At 42.5% G+C, this 20,261-nt stretch overlaps 1 long non-coding RNA gene across 1 annotated transcript in view; it reads right to left on the bottom strand.

The window, feature by feature from the left end:
* The window catches only part of LOC111523478, a 37,729-nt gene extending 22,614 nt beyond the window's left edge, over positions 1 to 15,115 (bottom strand). Inside the window, exon 1 of the long non-coding RNA XR_002725534.1 lies at positions 15,062 to 15,115. This is a non-coding gene — a long non-coding RNA (uncharacterized LOC111523478). The remainder of the gene's footprint in view (positions 1 to 15,061) is intronic.
* Between the last annotated feature and the right edge of the window lie 5,146 nt (positions 15,116 to 20,261).

Below are 20,261 nucleotides of genomic sequence, written 5' to 3'. Positions count from 1 at the left end.
AAAAATGATTGCAAGACAGAGTGGGAAATGCAGACCACATCCATACATTTCTTCTTCCTCTAAACTCTCAAACACTGTGCTTGCAGTCCTGTGGGCACTTACTATTTCAGCTGCACAGTTTTGTTTTCTGTGGGCTTTCCTCATTTGCTCACATTCTTGAAGTGAGATGGCGGCTTGGCCACTGTGGGCAGGGTTTAAATCGTATTGACTTTATTGTGTCACCAAGGAGCTCTTGGATCATTAAGAAAAAGAGTGCATATGCTGATTTCAATGCATCAAACTAATCTTAACATAATCTAAGATATCTTGTCCATGGATATTGGATCTTGGCTTTTTCTACTGTTATACAGGAGAAAAGAATGGGTTTATGTATCAGGCAGGGTGCCAGCAGGGGCAGAATTCACCCCATGTGCTTCAAATGCACCTATTAATGCATAAAAGCCTAATGCATTAATAGGTTAATGAATACAGGGATGAACTAAAGACTGGCAGGGCTAGGCTGGGGGTGGTGGCTCACGCCTGTAATCCGAACACTTTGGGAGGCCGAGGCGGGCAGATCACGAGGTCAGGAGATGGAGACTATCCTGGCTAACAGGTGAAACCCCATCTCTACTAAAAATCAAAAAAAAAAAAAAAAAAGAAAAATTAGCTGGGAGTGGTGGCAGGCACCTGTAGTCCAAGCTACTCCGGAGGCTGAGGCAGGAGAATGGCGTGAACCTGGGAGGCGGAGCTTGCAGTGAGCCAAGAACGTGCCACTGCACTCCAGCCTGGACGACAGTGTGACACTCTGTCTCAAAAGAAAAAAAAAAAAAAAAAAAAAAAAGACTGGCAGGGCAAAGAAAACCAACCAAAGGTGGGTGACAAGGCACCTAGAGTACAGTAACAGTGGGAAGTGCTACTTCCCTAAGTGATGAAGCAGGACATCATGTTTTCAGAGCCCAGGGAAGGTGGAGTCCCAGAGGAGGAGCCACCAAGTTAGAGCTGTTGTTACCGTGATGCCCAGCTTCTCTGAGAAGCATGGACCTAAGGTAGGGAGGGTAGAAGAGTAAAGGCTTGTCTTGCCTGCTCCTTTTTCTCACATTCAGATCTTCTGCGAGGGCCACCCATTTACTGAACTCAACAAAGAACCTGCCATCAACGAAGCCTGGGGGACTCAGTCCTCAGAGGTCAGCCTGCTGGGGCAGGGGACAGGACAGAGAATAGAGAATGGATAACATGAATTTTAAAAATATATTTTCTATGTTATAGTATATCCAAAGGAGTATCATTTCAACATGTCAGTGATATAAAAATTATGATGTTGATGATTTGCATTCTTCTTTTTTTGTACTAAGCCTTCAAATCTAGTGTGTATTTTATTCTCCTAGTGTATTTGAATTCACACCAGCCACATTTCTGGGGCTTAATAGCCATGTGTCCAGGGGCTATTACCTTAGAAAGTGTAGTTCTATAGTTCTAGTCTGTTATCAGTATCATTGGACTTAAACATGGAAATAAAAAAAAGGTCAATACAATAAAATGGTATCTTAGTGAAGAATAATTGTAAAAGAATATGCCATTAAAGTCTTCAGGAAATCTAAGCCCGCATTCTAGGATTTAGAGTGCTTATTAACAGAGCTGATGAATGATTAAAAAGTCGTTTTCTCCTTCTAAAAACACACTTTCTTTTCATCAAACAGAACAAAAGGAACCAACAACTCAATATGCAGATTATTTATGAGTCCCTCAGCTTTAAGAACCAGATATAATACAAGTCTGCTATGTGTAAAACCTAATCAGTGATAAACACATGTATCAAAATTATGTGCCTATAATAGGATCGTTTTCAAACACTTACTGAATGTATACCACATGTAAAGAATGAGCTTTATCGCCATGACCATAAAATGTCACTACTTTCTATTCAGAATTTTTCTTTAGAGTAATAAATCTGGACAGTGTTCTTTGCGGAACTTCAGAAGACTATGATTTCTTTTTCCATGAGAAGATTAGATTTTGTTATTTCCTAAGCTTGTACAATTTCCAGTTTGTGACAATGTGGTTCATGTCCTTGCAATTTGGGAATGGTTGCTTGTTTTGGTTTTCCCAATGAGATGGTTTTGTATAAAAAGCTTTTAAACTGTATCTTTAGTGTTTCTTGGTTTAATTCTCAGCTAGGGAGATTTCTCCTGTTATGTCTGAGTCTCCCCATTTTCTCTTACTGATGAAGGAGAAAATGTGTGCAAATATGCATTTTTCTAAGGATACAGTATGATATTGCTGTATTGCTTTTACATAAATATAAACTTCTCTGACAGCTTTACCTTTTGGAAAGGGAAATGGAGCAAAATTGTATTCTGTCTACTGCTATTAGAAATTGGATTGAAATAGCTCAGTAAGCAATTTTTGCAACCTGTTGATTATGTGGTCTACTTCTAGCAGGCAAATCCAAGCATATATTAGAATATATTTGGGAACAATGAAAATTATGCAAGTTTATATCTCTCCTGCCCCTCAGCCTTTTCTCTCTTCTAGAATATTTTATCTTCATCGAACATTCATCTACTTCCGAAAGGATGAAGAAATGCTCGACTTTCATGCTTTTCTGCCTTCTCTTCACGAGTGCCAAGTGGCCAAGAAGGACTCTTTTCCCAGAAGTATGTGTGTGCCCGTTTGAAAATTCTAAGGCTTCCAAAACCATGCCTGTGACTTGATGTTAGCATTCCAAAGAGTCTTTATTCATGGTTTAAGCACTTCATGAAGAGTCCTCAGAGTAAACTCCTGGCTGAAGGTGGATGGCTTGAGTTGATCCAAAGGCCAAATAATTTCCAGACATTTCTTTTGGATGGAAACACATGTCTTTCCCTTGGCAATAATCTCCTTGGGAGATAAACAGGCAGACCCCAACTTATAAAAAGACTTTTCAGAAATTTCATTTGAAGGTCAGTTCTTTAGAATGCGTAGTGATTTCTTCCTATAGAAGTCATATTATAAATGGCAGTTAAGGATCAAAGCCAGCCCAAAAATTCTTACTTAACCCAGACCTCGGTTGAAATAGCGCAACGGCAAAGAGCGGAAAACATAAAAGTGACACTGTGTGCATCTTGTATCCTTGTAGAAGTGGCATCTCCTGGTGATGATGGGCACAGCTTCTGGGGCAGACTGACTGTGCTTGAATCCAGGCTTGGACACGCACTTGCTGTGTGACTTTGGGCAGATCACTTGGCTTCTCAGTTTCTTCATTCATAAAAGGGGCATGATATTAAGATCTATTTCATGGAGCTGTTGTGTGAGAATTTAAATACACGCACATGCACGCTCACACACACACATTACTAGAAGAGTTCCTGGAACTCAGGAAACACCATGTGGCTCTCATTCCTGGTTCTAGTAACTGGCAAGATGCTGGATCTATTTCAACCACTGATTCATATTTCAGTGAACAAAGAGCAATAGTGAAGGAGTATTAACAACAAAACAACAGAGAAAAAAAGTAGTAGATGGCGTTTCCCCCACCCCCACCCCGCTCCACAGCATTACTATTTAGGAAAAAGAAGATGAATTAGAGGAAACAGGAAACAGATAGGTACTGACGTTGAGTTATGGGACACGTTCAGTGTTTCCAAAGGTTGACTCTTTTTAAAAAGTTAAGTTTTTTAAAACTATAAGCAATTTGGAGAACATAGAAAAGCACAAGAGAGAAAAAATCTCCACATTGGAACCCTCAGAAATAGCCACCAATAACTTTTCATTTTTTCATCTTTTGGTATTTTGTCCTATACATCTAAACAACTTCTCAAAAATAATTTATAATTTGATTTAAGCCATCTATATTTTTTCACACTTGATTTATTCTCTTAGCAGCATACTGTAAAATTTTTCTTTGTATTCGTATAGTGTGTGATTTCTAAGGGCCTCGTGGCTTCCATCATGGACAGAATAAAATGGATACAGACAATCCTCAATGGATGAACATTTAGATTGTTTCCCTTTTTATACTATTCTAAATAATGTCATTATAATTATGCATATGGATAAAAGTTTACTGTTATTCTTTATTCCTTTTAACCAAGAAGTTAAATTTCCAGAGACGTATGGATAAATGTTACTTGAAACCTAAGGCATTCGATACATTTTGCTGAGCTAGCTTTTAGAGTGTTGCAATTCATCTTCTTTTTCAGCAATGCAAATGCAATGTTTTAGAAAATTTTTTGAATTCTGACATTGAGAATGTATTTAATCTTGCCAATCTGTTAGATGAAAGGGGCATCTCATGATTTTAATTTTCCTTGTTAATCTGTTGTTGAACATTTTTCATATGTTTATTGTCCATGGGAATTTCTTTTGTCAATTACCTCTTCATGTTCTTTGACCATTTTTCTATTACTGTTTGGTTTTCATTTTTTTGCTTCCTTTAAGAAAAACCGTTTTTTTCTTCTGTATTCATACAATACAAAAATGTATCTAGAAAGGAAAAAAAAAAAATTGCACTGCCTGCTCCAGGTGAGACTGTTATTGGAAAGTAAGGTGAAGTCCCCCCAGGGACTGTTCATAGCAGCCTCTGCTGCACTGAGAGGTGAAGCTGAGAGCGGTGACTCAAAGCAAAGAGGGATCACATGCAGGGTCCAACGGCTGGAGCAGGTAGGAAACTCAGGAGCCAGCAGTATCTGATATATGGATAGATATTCATTATTATAGGTATGGGAAAATAATTGAAAAAATAAGAAGGGGATGAATTATTATGTGAAAGATTTTGAAAATATCAGACTAGTTGGGTAAAACAGTTCTGCTGCTTTCTGGATGTCAGTTAAGTGGTCTGATTGATGAAGACTGTTTTTAATATTTTATGAAATGGTAAGAATAATGTAGCCCAAAGACAGTTCACATCCCTACCACTGGAAAACTAGAGTAAGAGTAAGCTATGAATAATAAATGTATAATTATTTTCAATTGATTAAATTATGGTTTGACTAATTAGGAAGAAAAGGACAAGTTCTCAGTTAATTTTTAAATTCTCAAAAAATTTAAATTTTATTTATCTAAGATAAAACACTGAAGGGTAGGAGTCCCTCTTTGAGAAAGAAATAGAATTACAAAATGCATAATTCGGCAAGAATGGCAGAATGTTGAAAAGGTAAGAACATTCAAAAGGGGGGAAGTTATATACAGATATTACACAAAAACACAAGTATGCGATAGAAGTGGAATGGCAGAACTATGCAAAGATCTTAAAGAGGTGGTGGCATAGGTATAACACAATATAAATTACAAGTCATGGCCGGGCGCAGTGTCTCACGCCTGTAATCCCAGCACCTTGGGAGGCCGAGACGGGCAGATCACGAGGTCAGGAGATTGAGACCATCCTGGCAAACACGGTGAAACCCCATCTCTACTAAAAATACAAACACAAAATTAGCTGGGCATGGTGGCATGCACCTGTAATCCCAGCTGTAATACCCAGCTGAGGTGGGAGAAAGACGTGAACCTGGGAGATGGAGCTTGCAGTGCACTGAGATAGACCCACTGCACTCTGGCCTGGGCGACAGAGTGAGACTCTGGCTTAAAAAATATATATATTACAAGTCATTGGCAAAATTCAGTATAAAGCTTAGAAGAATTAAAAAAAAACGTCTTGGAGATTCACATGCCAAAAGGTATGGAAGTCATATACTTAGGAACTATACTAATAAAAGGAGCGTATATAATATTCAACACCAATGGAGACAAGAAGCTGGATTGTATATTAGAAATACCTGTGGGACATGGCTATTTGGGGGTCAGTGGGATGGTGGAAATGCACACAGTTAGAAAAACTTGGAGGGTGGATCAAGAGGGCAAAGGGCTTCAAGTCAGAGAAATAAATGTTACCTGCATCAGCAGCTGCATGACAGGCCCAGATGGGCCCTGATGGAGGTTAGCAGGAGGTGAAGAGTAGCAGGTAACGGGAGAAAGACACTCCGAGTGAGTAAGCAGGGGTCCATATGACCTAGTGGGAGATGACAGGAACAACTGGACTCAAACAGGTTGTACCAAGGTGATCTGGCAGGAGGTGGTGAGGTAGGAGGAGGGACTAGACTTGAGGTGGGACTCAAGTCTACCTGAGAATCGAGGTAGGGCTCAGACACCAGACCAAATTAAGGACTAGCTAAGACAGAAATGGAGTGGAAGCAGCTTTCCATAAGACAAGCCCACCAATGTGCCACATCAGTTTACCATTGCCATGGCCCCTGGAGTTACGGCCCCTTTCCATGGCATTATCCTTTTGCATCAACCGCCCTTTGATGCACATGTAATTAAAAGTGGGTATAAATATGAATGGGAACTGCCCTGAGTTACTCCTCCTGGCACATTACCTTGTGCGGTAGCCGTGCTCTGCAGGAGCGGTCACAGAGCTGTAACTGCTGCAGGTGTAACACTGCCTCTTCAATAAAGCTGTTTTCTTCCACCCTACCCCTGTCTTGCCTTTGAATTCTTTCCTGGCCAAAACCAAGAACTCTCATGGGCTAAGCCCTGCTTTGTGGCTCTCCTGCTGGATAGGCAGGGCCCAGGGCACCCAGGAGGGGAAGGCGGTAATTGGAGAGCTATAGAGTTAGCACAGGAGTTCAGTGGCTGAAGTGGAATTTACCAAAGGTACATCTTTGGGGAATGGGCAGGAGCCTCTGTCCCAGGAGGATGAGTATTGGTTGGAACCATGACTCAGGACAGTCTGTTAACTCATGGATCTGCCTTACCACTTCCTGGGCAGCAAGCTGGGGTTGTGACCGTAGGGCCGTAGGGCAAGCAGAGGAGATAAACTACCAGAAGGTAGAAGCCTTGCTTTTTGAATGAATGCACCTTTGGTAAAACAAAAACAACAACAAAAACACCTCAATTCTGAGGACTGGGATATGGCAAGTGCTGAAGGTAGAGCAAGTTGTGGACAAACAGGCCCAAATGATGGAAACAGGAATGAATCAAACAGCAAGAAAAAAATGGAAAAGAAATGAAAGGAAATCTGTGTTTATACAAGTGTTTGCTTTTGGAATAGAAAATAGAGTCTGTAAGAGAAAATAATTTTAGAGTGTTGGGAAAAATTATGAATTTGATATGGTAAAAATTCTTTTTAAAGTGCTTTATTTGTCTGGAATTCAGCATGTAGTTCTTCATAACCAAATCCAGTCCTTCAAATACCTGAGCTCTAAAAAGAATTCACCATTTGGATTTAAATATCTCTAAAATAGCTATTATTTTATCCCTCACTTACACAGAGTCTATTGAACTTTTGGCACAGATTCAGGGTCAGAGTTATTAACATCCCGCACCGCGCTGCGGAACTGCGTGCTCTGCCTGCTCCTTGCCTCTCCAGTTCTCTCTCTCAGTGTGGCGTTATCAACCATCATTTCCACCATCAGGGTGCCCTTTCCTGTAGAGCTGTTTCTTTCCCCTTTCTCTTCAATTTATTTCTTTGCTATTTAATGAAAAGTTGGATCTTGTCAGGATTAAAATCAGTTTAAAGAGGGAAGAAAAAATTCAGTGGCTCACATGAACAAACCCAGAGGAGGGGTAGTAACCTCAGTAACGAGGAAGTTAGACACCATCGGGAACCTGTCAGTTTCCCTTCTCTGCTTCCCTCTTCCTGTGGCTACATCGTCACAGTGCAACACAATTGCATGGTTGACAATATGGCCTCCAGCTTGGCAACATCTCCATGTCTGGAAAAGGGAAAAGGCTTCTATCATTTTCTTTTAGAGGTGGGTCTTACTATATTGCCCAGGCTGGCCTGAAACTCCTAGGCTCCAGGAATCTTCCCACTTCAGCCTCCACAGTAGCTGGAACTGCAGGCACACGCCAATGCACCCAGGTACCCCTTCCAATTTAACTAGAAAAAAACTTCCTAGAAAGTACGCTGATTGGCCAGGCTTAAATCACACATGCATGCCTTGAACCATGGCAGGGGATGGTGGTGAGGCGCTGTGAATAACTCTGCTTGGGTCATTTGTTTACTGCTTGTGGCCAAGGGTCAGAACATCTTATAAGAAGGGAGGCTATGGTGGAAGAATGATCACCACTGAGAGAATCATTGTGAGCTAGGAGGCAGTCTCAACTTGTGTTCATTATTATAATCAAACTTGTGAAGAATTTGAGATGATGAAATAAACAAGACAGTAAATGAGGGCACCTGGGATGTGGTGGGAGACATGCAAGGATTTGTAGAAGCTGCAGTGTGGATCTGGGTTTGCTTATTCCTAAGTGGCACTGGGTAAAGGGATGTTTCTGTAAGTACCAAATGGAAGTACTTTCCTGTAATGCAAAACTTCTGGGATCACTTTCTGAAAAGATTTTAGGACAGGGTTGATACATGCTTGTCTGGAATAGATGAAAAAAAAAAAATGCAAGTCTGCAGGAAGCAGGGATAGATGCCCCAAAGTGCACTTAAATTGTTCTGGGCAAATGTCCCCTTAAGATCCCCTTATGACTCTTGTAGGGTTTTACAAGGACACTGCTAAGGTCCCAGTGAAGAGCCTAGCATCATCCTGAGCCTGCTGAAAGAGATCCAGAGACCCAAGGGCCCGAAGTGACATTGGCCCCAGGCTATGTTCTGCTGTCCCTCCAGTCCACCCTCACAACTCAGTGAGAATGTAGCACCTATAAACAGGTAATGAGAAGGAGTACAGACCCCCACTTACGGGCCTGTGGAACCCCCAACCATGGAAATAAAGGAAAATCTTGAGTTCCTCCAAGGGAAATTCCAGACACCTAGCTAGCTCAGAGAAGAAAATGAGCAACTCGATTAATCAAGAAGGTAACAGTGGCTTAAAACAATAACCAAGGAAGTTAGAGTCAGGAGATGTTTGGTTCCCTACAGAAACTAAAGATAACAGATATTTTTCTTTTATTTTAGGTTCAAGAGGCACATGTGCAGGTTTGTTACATGAGTGAATTGTGTGCTGCAGGGGTTTGGTGTGCAGATAATTTTGTCACCCAGGTAATCAGCATAGCGCCCAATAGGTAGTTTCTCATTCCTCACTATCCTCCACCCTCAAGTAGGCCCCAGGGTCTACTGTTCCCTTCTTCGTGTCCATGTGTACTCAATTTGTAGCTCCCACTTAAAAGTGAGAAAATGCTGTGTTTGGTTTTCTGTTCCTATGTTAATCCACTTAGGATAATGGCCTCCAGCTCCATCTATGCGGCTGCAATAAGGACATGATTTGATTCTTTTTTATGGCTGTGTAGTAGTCCATGGTGTATATGTACCATATTTTCTGTATGCAGTCCACCATCGATGGATATAAAGGTAACATCTTTTCTTTTCTTTTCTTTTTTTTTGAGATGGAGTCTCACTCTGTCATCCAGGCTGGAGTGCAATGGTGAGATCTCAGCTCACTGCAACGTCAGCCACCCAGATTTAAGCGATTCTCCTGCCTCAGCCTCCCGAGTAGCTAGGATTACAGGTGTACACCACCACATCTGGCTATTTTTGTTGTTGTTGTTGTATTTTTAGTAGAGACAGGGTTTTACCATGTTGGTCAGGCTGATCTTGAACTCCTCAGTCTCAAATGAACTGCCCGCCTCAGCCTCCCAAAAAGTGCTGGGATTACGGGTGTGAGCCACAGTGCCCGGCCAAGATTACATTTTAACATGTGTCCCTGAGTTGTTCTCTAGAAACCTAGACCACCACCAAATGGATCCCCTGGTGCATACACCCCAGGTAAGAAGGAACTGAGGACTGAACTCCAGACTGCCATTCTTTGTTTTAAATTTCTTCCCGAAAGGCCTGGAGGAGGTCATGCTTACAGGTTCAGACCTAACATCTTTTCTGCTGATCTCAAGTCTTCAGACAAAGTTTCACTTCCTTAATCAATTACGAATCAGAAAATCTTTGAATCTACCTGTGACCTATAAATCCCTGATTGAAGATGTCCTGCCTTTTTAGGTCAAACTAATGGATAGCCTCCATGTATTGGTTTATGACTCTGCCTGTAACCTCTGCTTCCTCACCTTAAGAACCCTTACCTGTGGCCAAGCGCGGTGGCTCACACCTGTAATCCCAGCACTTTGGGAGGCCGAGGCGGACAGATCACGAGGTCAGGAGATCGAGACCATCCTGGCTAACACGGTGAAACCCCGTCTCTACTAAAAATACAAAAAAATCAGCTGGGTGTGGTGGCACGCACCTGTAATCCTAGCTACTTGGGAGGCTGAGGCAGGAGAATTGCTTGAACGCAGGAGGTGGAGGTTGCAGTGAGCTGAGATCGTGCCACTGCACTGCAGCCTGCGTGACAGAGCGAGACTGTGTCTCAAAAAAAACCTTACATGTAAGCCACTGGGGAATTCTTTTCTCAAGAACGAGCTGCTGGATTCTCCTTGGTTGATTCCCTGCAATAAATACCTCACTTTCTCTCACTGCAAATCTCAATGTCAGTGTTTGGCTTTTCCGCACTGAGCAGGCAGACCCAAATTCAGTTCAGTAATAGTATCAATAGATTTATGCATAGAAAAAGGCACACCTGTAACGCTAGAGAAGTGGGGCCCCCAAACAAAAACCTGTTCCATTAAAACTCCACATTCATACTGGGCAGCCATTGAACAGATAGTGGATTCTGTGATATAACTTACTGAACCCATGAGAACATCAAAAGCATTAGGTGATAGGTTGGAGAGAGGGAATTTGCATACAGGCTCTTGTGAGTACTCTGAGGTGTATTTTGAGTTCAGCCTTTGCAATTGGCTCTGTCTGGATTCAGTTCCGAACTCCATCATTTACCAGTGGGTGACTCAGGGTTAGACACATCTTTTCTGAGCCATGGAGATAATAAAAATGACCTGTTTTGTCAAGATATAGTGAGGATTACATGCACTGAGAACTTTAGCACAATGTCTAGTATATCATAAGCACAGTTTCTGGTATATTTGGTAAATGTCAGGCCAATCTTCTTCTATAGCCAAAGTGATCTCAAAATTTAAATGTGAGCATATCATTCTTCTACTCAAAACTGCCCCTATGGTCTCCCGTTGCAGTTGAAATGTGACCCAAACTTCTTATCATGGCTTACGAGTCTTTATATGTCTGGTTCTTATGTTACTTTATAATCTAATTTTCTGTCAGTTTCCTTGTGTTTATTTTTCTTACCACTTTGACTTCCTTTATATTCCTCAAATGTTCCAGCAATTTCTGCAGCCTTGAAAATGTCCCAAGACTTCCCCCACAGGGTCTTATCCTCTACCTTTCTCCATCACCTGCCATTTGCAGATGGTTGAATGGACCCCATTCCTATGGGTTTGCTGCTTGCTGGTGCTCTATTCCGGCCCCAACTATGCAATTACTGTTAGACCACATTTTTCTTTCTGAAGGTTGCCATGGGAGTTTCTTATAAACAAAGTACCTTGTTCATGTCCTGGTTTTGAGTCCCCCGAGTCTCCCAGGCACTGCTCTTGTCTAGTACCCCACGGATGTTTTTATTCAGACTGAAAACTGAGCCACACGTAGGATTCAAAACTCTGGCTCCTGACTCTCAAAGGGCTCACAAAGAACATTTCTCAGAGCCCCAGAATCCTTCTGAATACTTGATAATTTTCATTCTTGAATGCACTCTACACTTACTCACCTAAAACCCTTTGCAGAGCCCCACGGTTGAAACATTTACGTGGCATACATGATAGGCATCCTGACCAGTCATCCTGATCACGTGCAAAGACCTCGTTGGTCTCCATGAATCAATGGATTCATGGTTTTCCCTAAATGACAGCAGAAAGACACTCTTCATCTGATTGCCTGGCATGGCTCAGAAAATTGGTCTTGTAATCCACAGATTGGACCTAGCTCCTGTAGAATTACCTATATTTTATGGTATCTGTACTAACATGTCTGACACAAAAATAAGATTGTTGATATTAGGGCACTTTTAGGATCTTGTGATAACTCTAGAATTTCTAATTTCCCTTCCTTTCTATATCAGTGTGGGCCTATGTTTTCAGCTGCATTTCTGGAGGCACAAGGATTCCAGTGCAAGAAGTTTACCTGGTAGGTGATTTTAAGAAACATCAGTAAAGAGTGGGGATATAAGGCAGGCAAGGAAATGAAGCAAATACACACCATGCACAACTAAGGCCTTCCTGCTGGGGTACTATCAGCGGCAGTGTGGAAGATGCCTCCAAGGTATTAACTCGGGTCAGTTATTGCTTGAGGGCTGCTGGGGAGCTGTTAACTCCTTGGCACTTCCAGCTTTCTGGGAAGGTTCAGATAACTAGAGAAAGCACTCAAAGAGAGATAGGTGTTCGTGGTTGGAAGCTGTCAGACTGATGTGTGCAGAAATGGTGAGAGCTAAGAGAATACAAGGGGGAAGGGTACCAACAGCACAGCAGCATCTACTACAGCATACCAGGAAATCATTGCCGTCTTCCTGGCCATCATGATCTATGTTCAAAACTAACAAGGAATGCGGTGTAAACAAATGACAGAAAATAGACCTTCCCTGCTCTAGGACCAGAGTTCACTCACCTTTGATGTCCTTTGCTCCCTCTGGATGCTATCTCTGACTCCCTCTGACACAATTGTCTTTGGACATCGTGAGATTAAAACTATGACACCTGGGATTTGATTTCCTCCCTACCTGGTGATGCCATCCTTAACTTTGCTTCTGGTGTTCACACTGATTACAGCAGAGTTAAATTATTACTGTTGGCTAGAATGATAACTATCTATTATGCACCCAGAGAATTGCAGTCTTTTAAAGCAAAAACAATTCCGTTGAATGGTTAATTCAATGGCTCTTCAAGTGAGTATGAACTTCTACATTTCTCAGATTTTTTTCTAATTATAAATCTGCCTAAATAAATAAATATGTTTTTTTCTCCAGGAGTTGGAGGTCTGATTTAGCAAGTATTTTCTAGAAATAATATTAGCTAGAAAAAGCAGATTTCACTGAGAGGGAGAGAAAGAGAGAGAGAGAAAGAGAGAGAGATCAAAAGGCCAGTGGAGGCTGGGTGCTGTGTCTCACGCCTGTAATCCCAGCACTTCGGGAGGCCGAGACGGGCGGATCATGAGGTCAGGAGATCGAGATCATCCTGGCGAACACGGTGAAACCCCATCTCTACTAAAAAATACAAAAAACTAGCCGGGGGAGGTGGCGGGCGCCTGTAGTCCCAGCTACTCCGGAGGCTGAGGCAGGAGAATGGCGTGAACCCTGGAGGCAGAGTTTGCAGTGAGCGGAGATCACGCCACTGCACTCCAGCCTGGGCAACAGAGCCAGACTCTGTTCCAAAAAAAGAAAAAAAAAGGCCAGTGGAAAGGCCAAGAAAGCACATGATTTTAACTTCAGCAGTTTTGCAATCAAAGGAAGAGGGTCAAAGAGAAAGACGGAAACCTTGTCCTTTCTGAAAGTTCTGATTGAAACTTGAACTCTAAAATAGTCTTTGGCTTGAAAGATTGAACTGCCCCATCTTTCGGTATAAATGGCATGGGAAGACACATTTTTATGTGTTGTTTTATGGGTTTTCTTCGCATCTTTAATGTCTAACCATTTTATAGTGCTTGGCTTTGCAGGGCCCTTGAGATAACCTCCTGAGCAATACTGGCTCTTTTATTTGCAACACAGGAATAGTTAAGAAAGTGCCTGCACACCAATGACAAATTATTGCAATCTTCACTAGAAATAAGGTAGTAAAGATTGCTCAGACTAAAAACTTAAAAGAAGGTTAGAATACAGAGAGGGAGAGAAATCTTCCAAATAGAATAACGAAGTTAATTGGTACAAATGAGTGTGTTTTACTGTACTTGAAGATTAATTGCATTTTGTTAACCGTAAAGTTCTTTTCTCCTCCCGCCAATTTGGTGGTAATTTTTTTTTTTTTTCTAAATCCCTTGATTCTAAGATTTTTGAGTGCATCTTTTAAAGTGTACATTTTGGGGCCGGGCGTGGTGGCTCACGCCTGTAATCTCAGCACTTTGGGAGGCCGAGGCGGGCGGATCACGAGGTCAGGAGATCAAGACCATCCTGGCTAACACAGTGAAACCCTGTCTCTACTAAAAATACAAAAAACTAGCCAGGCGAGGTGGCGGGCGCCTGTAGTCTCAGCTACTCAGGAGGCTGAGGGAGGAGAATGGTGTGAACCCAGGAAGTGGAGCTTGCAGTGAGCGGAGATGGCGCGACTGCACTCCAGCCTGGATGACAGAGTGAGACTCCGTTTCAAAAAAAAAAAAAAAGTGTACATTTTGAGGAGTTACAGCCCCATTGTATAAGATTTTATCTATAGAGCTGTTTATTTGGTATAAAATCTATTATCAGTGAGATGTAATTATTTGCAGATCATAAAACACTGTGTTTTTTCAATCTGTTCTTACATGTTACTGTATATTCTGGTGTTAGAAGAATCTATTTCCAATTTTTAATGATGAATTAAGTTAAAGGCATTTTGATATTTACTTTAAGAAGTTATCTTAAAGATTCCATTTTTCCTCTTTCTCAGTCTTATTCCAATAGTTATGAAAGGGAACTTGAGGTGATGGTGAAGAACACAGGCTTTGGTTTCAGGTGGATTTTGATCTAAGTCCTGGCTGCAGCCATTACTAATTGTTAGACCTGAGATAATTATTTAACTTTGCTCTGACTTGGTTTTCTTACCTATAAAAGGAGAATACTTTGACAATGCTTAGTTTATAAGTATAATATTATGAGAATTCAATGATATAATTATATAATTAAATAACATTATGGTAATATGATGTAATTAATATAGCATGATATAATTAATACAGCATGATATAATAGAATTTTGGAGCGTGAAAGCATTTAAACTGTTAGGAAACAATATAACTAATTAGCAAAAACATTTTACACTAATGGATTTGGTCAGATGTCAAACTAAATGATGTATTACTACAGCACAAGAGGTCAGCGAAGGTAATTAGTAAAGAAGAGATAGCTCAGTCTCTGATTCTGGGCTTTGCATTTGAATACTCATTTACATATTTATTTAAGAAAAAGTGATTTCCACCAAGATGCATCGGCCTGTATAAGATAGTGAAAGAAAATGTTTAAAATATGCCTATAAAAGTTGAAACTTAGTGTTTTAAAATTCTCTCTTGAATTTTTTGTTTTCTCACCAGAATCCTTTTCTTAGCCCAGCGAGGAGATGGAAAGGGAGAAGGAGGAACACTAAGAAAGTTTTACCATGCTTTGCTTCTTAGGTCATAAGTACATGACTTGTGGTTGGCTCAGACCTCACCTTTAAGTTTTGTTGGTTCATTAAGACTTATTTCCACATCATAGAAACATAGAACTTGGAACACAGAATTTATGTGAGAAAAGACCAAAGTAGATTTTGGTTTTTTTTTTTTTTTTTTTTTGAGATGGAGTCTCACTGTGTCACCCAAGGTGGAGTTCATTTACACAATCTCAGCTCATTGCAACCTCCACCTCCCGGACTCAAGTGATTCTCCTGCCTCAGCCTCCTGAGTAGCTGGGATTACAGGCACATGCCACCACACCTGGCTAATTTTTGAATTTTAGTAGAGACTGTTTCCCCATGTTGGCCAAGCTGATCTTGAACTCCTGACCTCAAGTGATCCATCTGCTTAGGCCTCCCAAAGTGCTAAGATTACAGGCATGAGCCACCATGTCCAGCCCCAAAGTAGATATTATCTAATATGTTGTTTTTCCCAAAGCAGTCCTCAGAAATATCCCAAGAGAATCCCCCTCTTTTTCACTCTCTGATCTCATACATTTCCTGTGGTCAAATAAATCCCCTCTTGAAACTTTATCATGCACATTAATATCTTAAAAGTCCTGAGGAGTCCTAAAATAAAGAAACCAGTATGATTCACTTTCTTTAACTCAATGAGTGTTTCCCAAACTTCTGTGTCCATGACATTCTTTTTTTTTTTTTTTTTTTTTTTGAGACGGAGTCTTGCTCTGTCATCCAGGCTGGAGTGCAGTGGCCGGATCTCAGCTCACTGCAAGCTCCGCCTCCCGGGTTTACGCCATTCTCCTGCCTCAGCCTCCCGAGTAGCTGGGACTACAGGCGCCCGCCACCTTGCTCGGCTAGTTTTTTTTTGTATTTTTTTAGTAGAGACGGGGTTTCACCGTGTTAGCCAGGATGGTCTCGATCTGCTGACCTCGTGATCTGCCCGTCTCGGCCCCCCAAAGTGCTGGGATTACAGGCTTGAGCCAGCGTGCCCGGCTGACATCCTTTTTTTTTTCAGTGACAGCTGACATTCATGGAATCAGTGTTCCATGCAGATTTCAGGCTACACAGGGCTAATTCATCATGCCTGCAGAACCATGGCCATTGTGGTTCAGTGTCCATTATCCCTGGTCTCAGCGGCCTAGGCACATATATAGGGCAACATCAGGAACCCAGTGATGCAGCCTGCCATTTGTAAGTCACAACTTTTAGATTCAGACCCCTGTGAACTCAAAGCTTCAGCATATGTTTGAGATGAAAAGAAACATGATATCATGGCTGTATTAGGGTTCTCCAGAGGGGCAGAAGTAGTAGGATGAATGCACATATGAAGGGGAGTTTAATAGGAGAATAGACTCACATGATCACCAGCTGAAGTCCTATGATAGGCTGTCTGCAAGCTGAAGAACAAGGAAACCAGTTCGAGTCCCCAAACCTCAAAAGTAGGGAAACTGACAGTGCAGCCTTCAGTCTGTGGCCAAAGGCCTGAGAGCCCCTGGGAAATCATAGTGTAAGTTCAAGAGTCCAAAAGCTGAAGAACTTGGAGTTTGAAGTTCAAGGGCAGGAAGCATCCAGCATGGGAGGAAGATGGAGGCTGAAAGATTCAGCAAGTCTATTCTTCCGTCTTCTCCTGCTTGCTTTATTCCAGCTGCACTGGCAGCTGATTAGAGGGTGCTCACCCAGACTGAGGGTGGTTCTGGCTCTCCCAGTCCACTGACTGAAATGTTCATCTCCTTTGGCAACACCCTCACAGACACACCCAGGAATAATACTTTGTATCCCTCAGTCCAGTCAAGTTGATACTCAATATAAACCATCACAGTGACCTTCACCTGGGCTGGGGGGTCAGGGTGGCTAAGCTGAGCCTTTGTAAAGAGGTGACTGTGGAAGAGCCCAGTAGACTTGGTGCCCTTGTCTCAGCTGCTACATTTTCTTCCACAGAGGCTAGGGAAATTAGCACCACTGGTATTTTCTATCTCTAAAATGTGTTTCCATGTATACAAAGAAAAGAAACTCAATAATTAAAAAACAATAAGATGTGTGTGTTTGTGAGAAAGGAAAAAAATGGGCTACTCAGGTCTTAATAAAAGAGAATCTTCTCCAAATACTCTACCTACTTCTCAAGGGACTGTTTCCTTGCAAATATTGAAAATGAGAAATACAAGAAAAATCTACTTATTCCAAAGAGGAGTGCAAGAATGGGTAGAGAAAAGCCAATATATTTCCATAGTTTTCCTTTCCGTTTCATTTTTGGGATGGACTAAGACTTGGCAGTTTTTCTTCCCACATGTCTCCTGGGTTTTCTTCAGGAATGGAAACCATTTGTGATCATAGGAAGAAATGTTCTTGCTGACACATGGGCGTTCTTTGCTGTGTAGGCTCCAAGATTTTCAATGACAGCCACGTAAATCCCAAGTTCCTAGTGAGCGTTTGCATGGCCCTGGGCAGCTGTGTATGCAAACACCTGCTGGGGAATAGATAAGATTTTGCTGCCCTTTCCGGCCCAGGATGATGGATGTTTCCCTCTGTGTGGGCACAGAGTGGGAAGGCTCCCATGGAACTGTAAAGAAAGAGCTCCCTTAACCGCATGAAACAGGGAAGAGTAAGGAATAGATGGAGAGAAATTTTCTCTAGAGTAGTGGTTCTCAAAGTGTGGCCCTGCATCAGCACCAGCAGCTTCGCAATTCCTAAGGTCCTGTCCGACTCTCGGAATCAGAAACTCCTGGGGTGGAGCCCAGCAGTCTGTGTTTTGATAAGCCCTGGCCCTCCAGGTAATTTGGATGCTGCCAACATTTGAGAACCACTGCCCAGAAGGAAAATAATCTCCTCAGAGGGGAAAGAGTAGCACTGGGCATTCTTCAGATGCTACTTTGGTATTTCCTCTGCGGTATAGTCTCATTTTGATCCCTTCGCCACTAAGTCCAGCTTAAGGATTATGGTAGTACCTATTCTTTTTTTTTTTTTTAAACGGAGTCTCGCTCTGCCGCCCAGGCTGGAGTGCAGTGGCACAAACTCGGCTCACTGCAACTTCCGCCTTCCGGGTTCACGCCATTCTCCTGCCTCAGCCTCCCCGAGTAGCTGGGACTACGGAGGCCCACCGCCACGCCCAGCTAATTTTTTGTATTTTTAGTAGAGATGGGGTTTCACCATGTCAGCCAGGATGGTCTCGATCTCCTGACCTCGTGATCCACCCGCCTTGGCCTCCCAAAGTGCTGGGATTACAGGCATGAGCCACCGCGCCCGGTCAGTAGCGGCTATTCTTACCTACGCAAAGACGGCTAAGAAGCCCTTTCGGTACTTTCCTGAGTACAGGTGAGTCTGGCTGACATTTCTAGCACAGTGATGCTTAACTCTGGCTGCGTATTGGGATTGCCTGGAAGAAACTTTTAAAAATCCAAATACCCAAAGCCACATCACAGATGGGTTAAAATCTGAGAGGAGGAGGGGTGAGATTCGGGTGTCCGTGTTTTTAAGCCCCCCATTGGGATGATTCCAATCTGTAGTCAAAGTTGGCTCTAAAAGGAAAGGGTCACTGAGGCTAAGGGAAAAGAAAGACTACCACGTGCATGTAGGCAAGCTTGCTATGCACTGGATTTCAAGCCTGAAAATGTTAAGGGCTTACCTAAGTCCCACATCCTGTTTCCTGATTCTGGTGCTTCTCTGCAGGCACCTTTCTTCACCTCTTCCCGATCTATTCTTTTGCAGACCACAGCTCCTGCTAGCCATCTGATTTCCTGGCTTCCCACAGCAAGTCTACGTAGGTGTAGGATTTTACTTTATTTTTTAAACATTTATTTATTTATTATTTTTGGCACCATAGTCTCGCTTTGAAGCTCAGGCTGGAGTGCAGTGATGTGATCTCGGCTCAATGCAAGCTCCGCCTCCCGGGTTCAAGCAATTCTTCTGCCTCAGCCTCCCCAGTAGCTGGGACTACAGGCGCACACCGCCATACCCAGCTAAATTTTTTTGTATTTAGTAGAGATGGAGTTTCACCGTGTTGCCCAGGCTAGTCTCAAACTCCTGAGCTCAGGCAATCTGCCCGCCTCAGCCTCCCAAAATGCTAGGATTACAGGTGTGAGTCAACACACCTGGCCGACATCGGGTTTTATAATAAGGCATTATCTTCACCCTACCTTTGGCTCTTAGGTGCCAAGTCCACAGAGGCAATTTTGATGGAGGCTGCTCTTTGGGCCACTGGTCTCATGTTATTCTATCTCTATTCTCCCGCCTCACTTACCTTCCTGTACCCTGACAGGAGCTGTTCATGCTCTCTGGTGCGTGATTATAGCATGGTGCCACAGTCCGCTGTGTCTGCTTCTCCAGGTCCTTTGGGTCCTGAGACATCCACATTTTGTACTGGTGAGAGTCCTCCAGAGATCCAAAACCAATAGAATACATATAAATACATTTGTTATAAGGTATTGGCTTCTGTGCTTATGGAGGCTAAGTGGTCTCCCTACCTGCTCTCTGCAACCTGAAGTCCCGTGGCCAGCAGCGTAGTTGGAAGGCTTGAGAACTGATGGTGGAGATTCCAGTCTGAGTCTGAGGGTCTGAGAACCAGGAGTACTGAGGGCAGAAGAAGAAGCAGTCAGGCAGGGAGAGAGGGTGAATCCTGTCTTCCTCTACCCGTTTGCTCTATAATGTCCACCCACATTAGGAAGGCAAACTGCTTGACTCAGTCTACTGATTCAAATGCGAATAATCTCTCAGGAAAACACCCTCACAGACACAACCAGAAATAGTGTTTAGCCAGATATCCCAGCATCCCGTGATCTGGTGGAGTTGACACATAAAATTAATGATCACAGTCTTTTTGGGTAAAGGATGAAGCATGGGGCCACCTGGGACTTGTGGGTGAATTACCTAAACTAAAGTTTGGGAAGATTAGTAATTGACAGAGTGTTTGTTCTTTGCTGTTGATGGGGTTAGAGGGTGTAGAGGAGGTGGGTAGTGTCACGGAACATCCTGGTGTTTGCAAACAACTTTAAATTAGAAATGTACGGGTGTGTGCATGTGTGCTCACAGGTGTGCTGGGGCTGAAACCACAGGAAATCGAGAAAACTCTCTTTGATGATGCAGGTTACAGACATAGAAGGTGAAAAGAGATCCATGTACAACTT

The sequence above is a fragment of the Piliocolobus tephrosceles genome, chromosome 16, assembly GCF_002776525.5.
Source record: "Piliocolobus tephrosceles isolate RC106 chromosome 16, ASM277652v3, whole genome shotgun sequence".
Classification (NCBI taxonomy): Eukaryota; Metazoa; Chordata; class Mammalia; order Primates; family Cercopithecidae; genus Piliocolobus; species Piliocolobus tephrosceles.
Note: the sequence above shows the minus strand (reverse complement) of the source record. Positions and strands in the feature narration are given on the sequence as shown.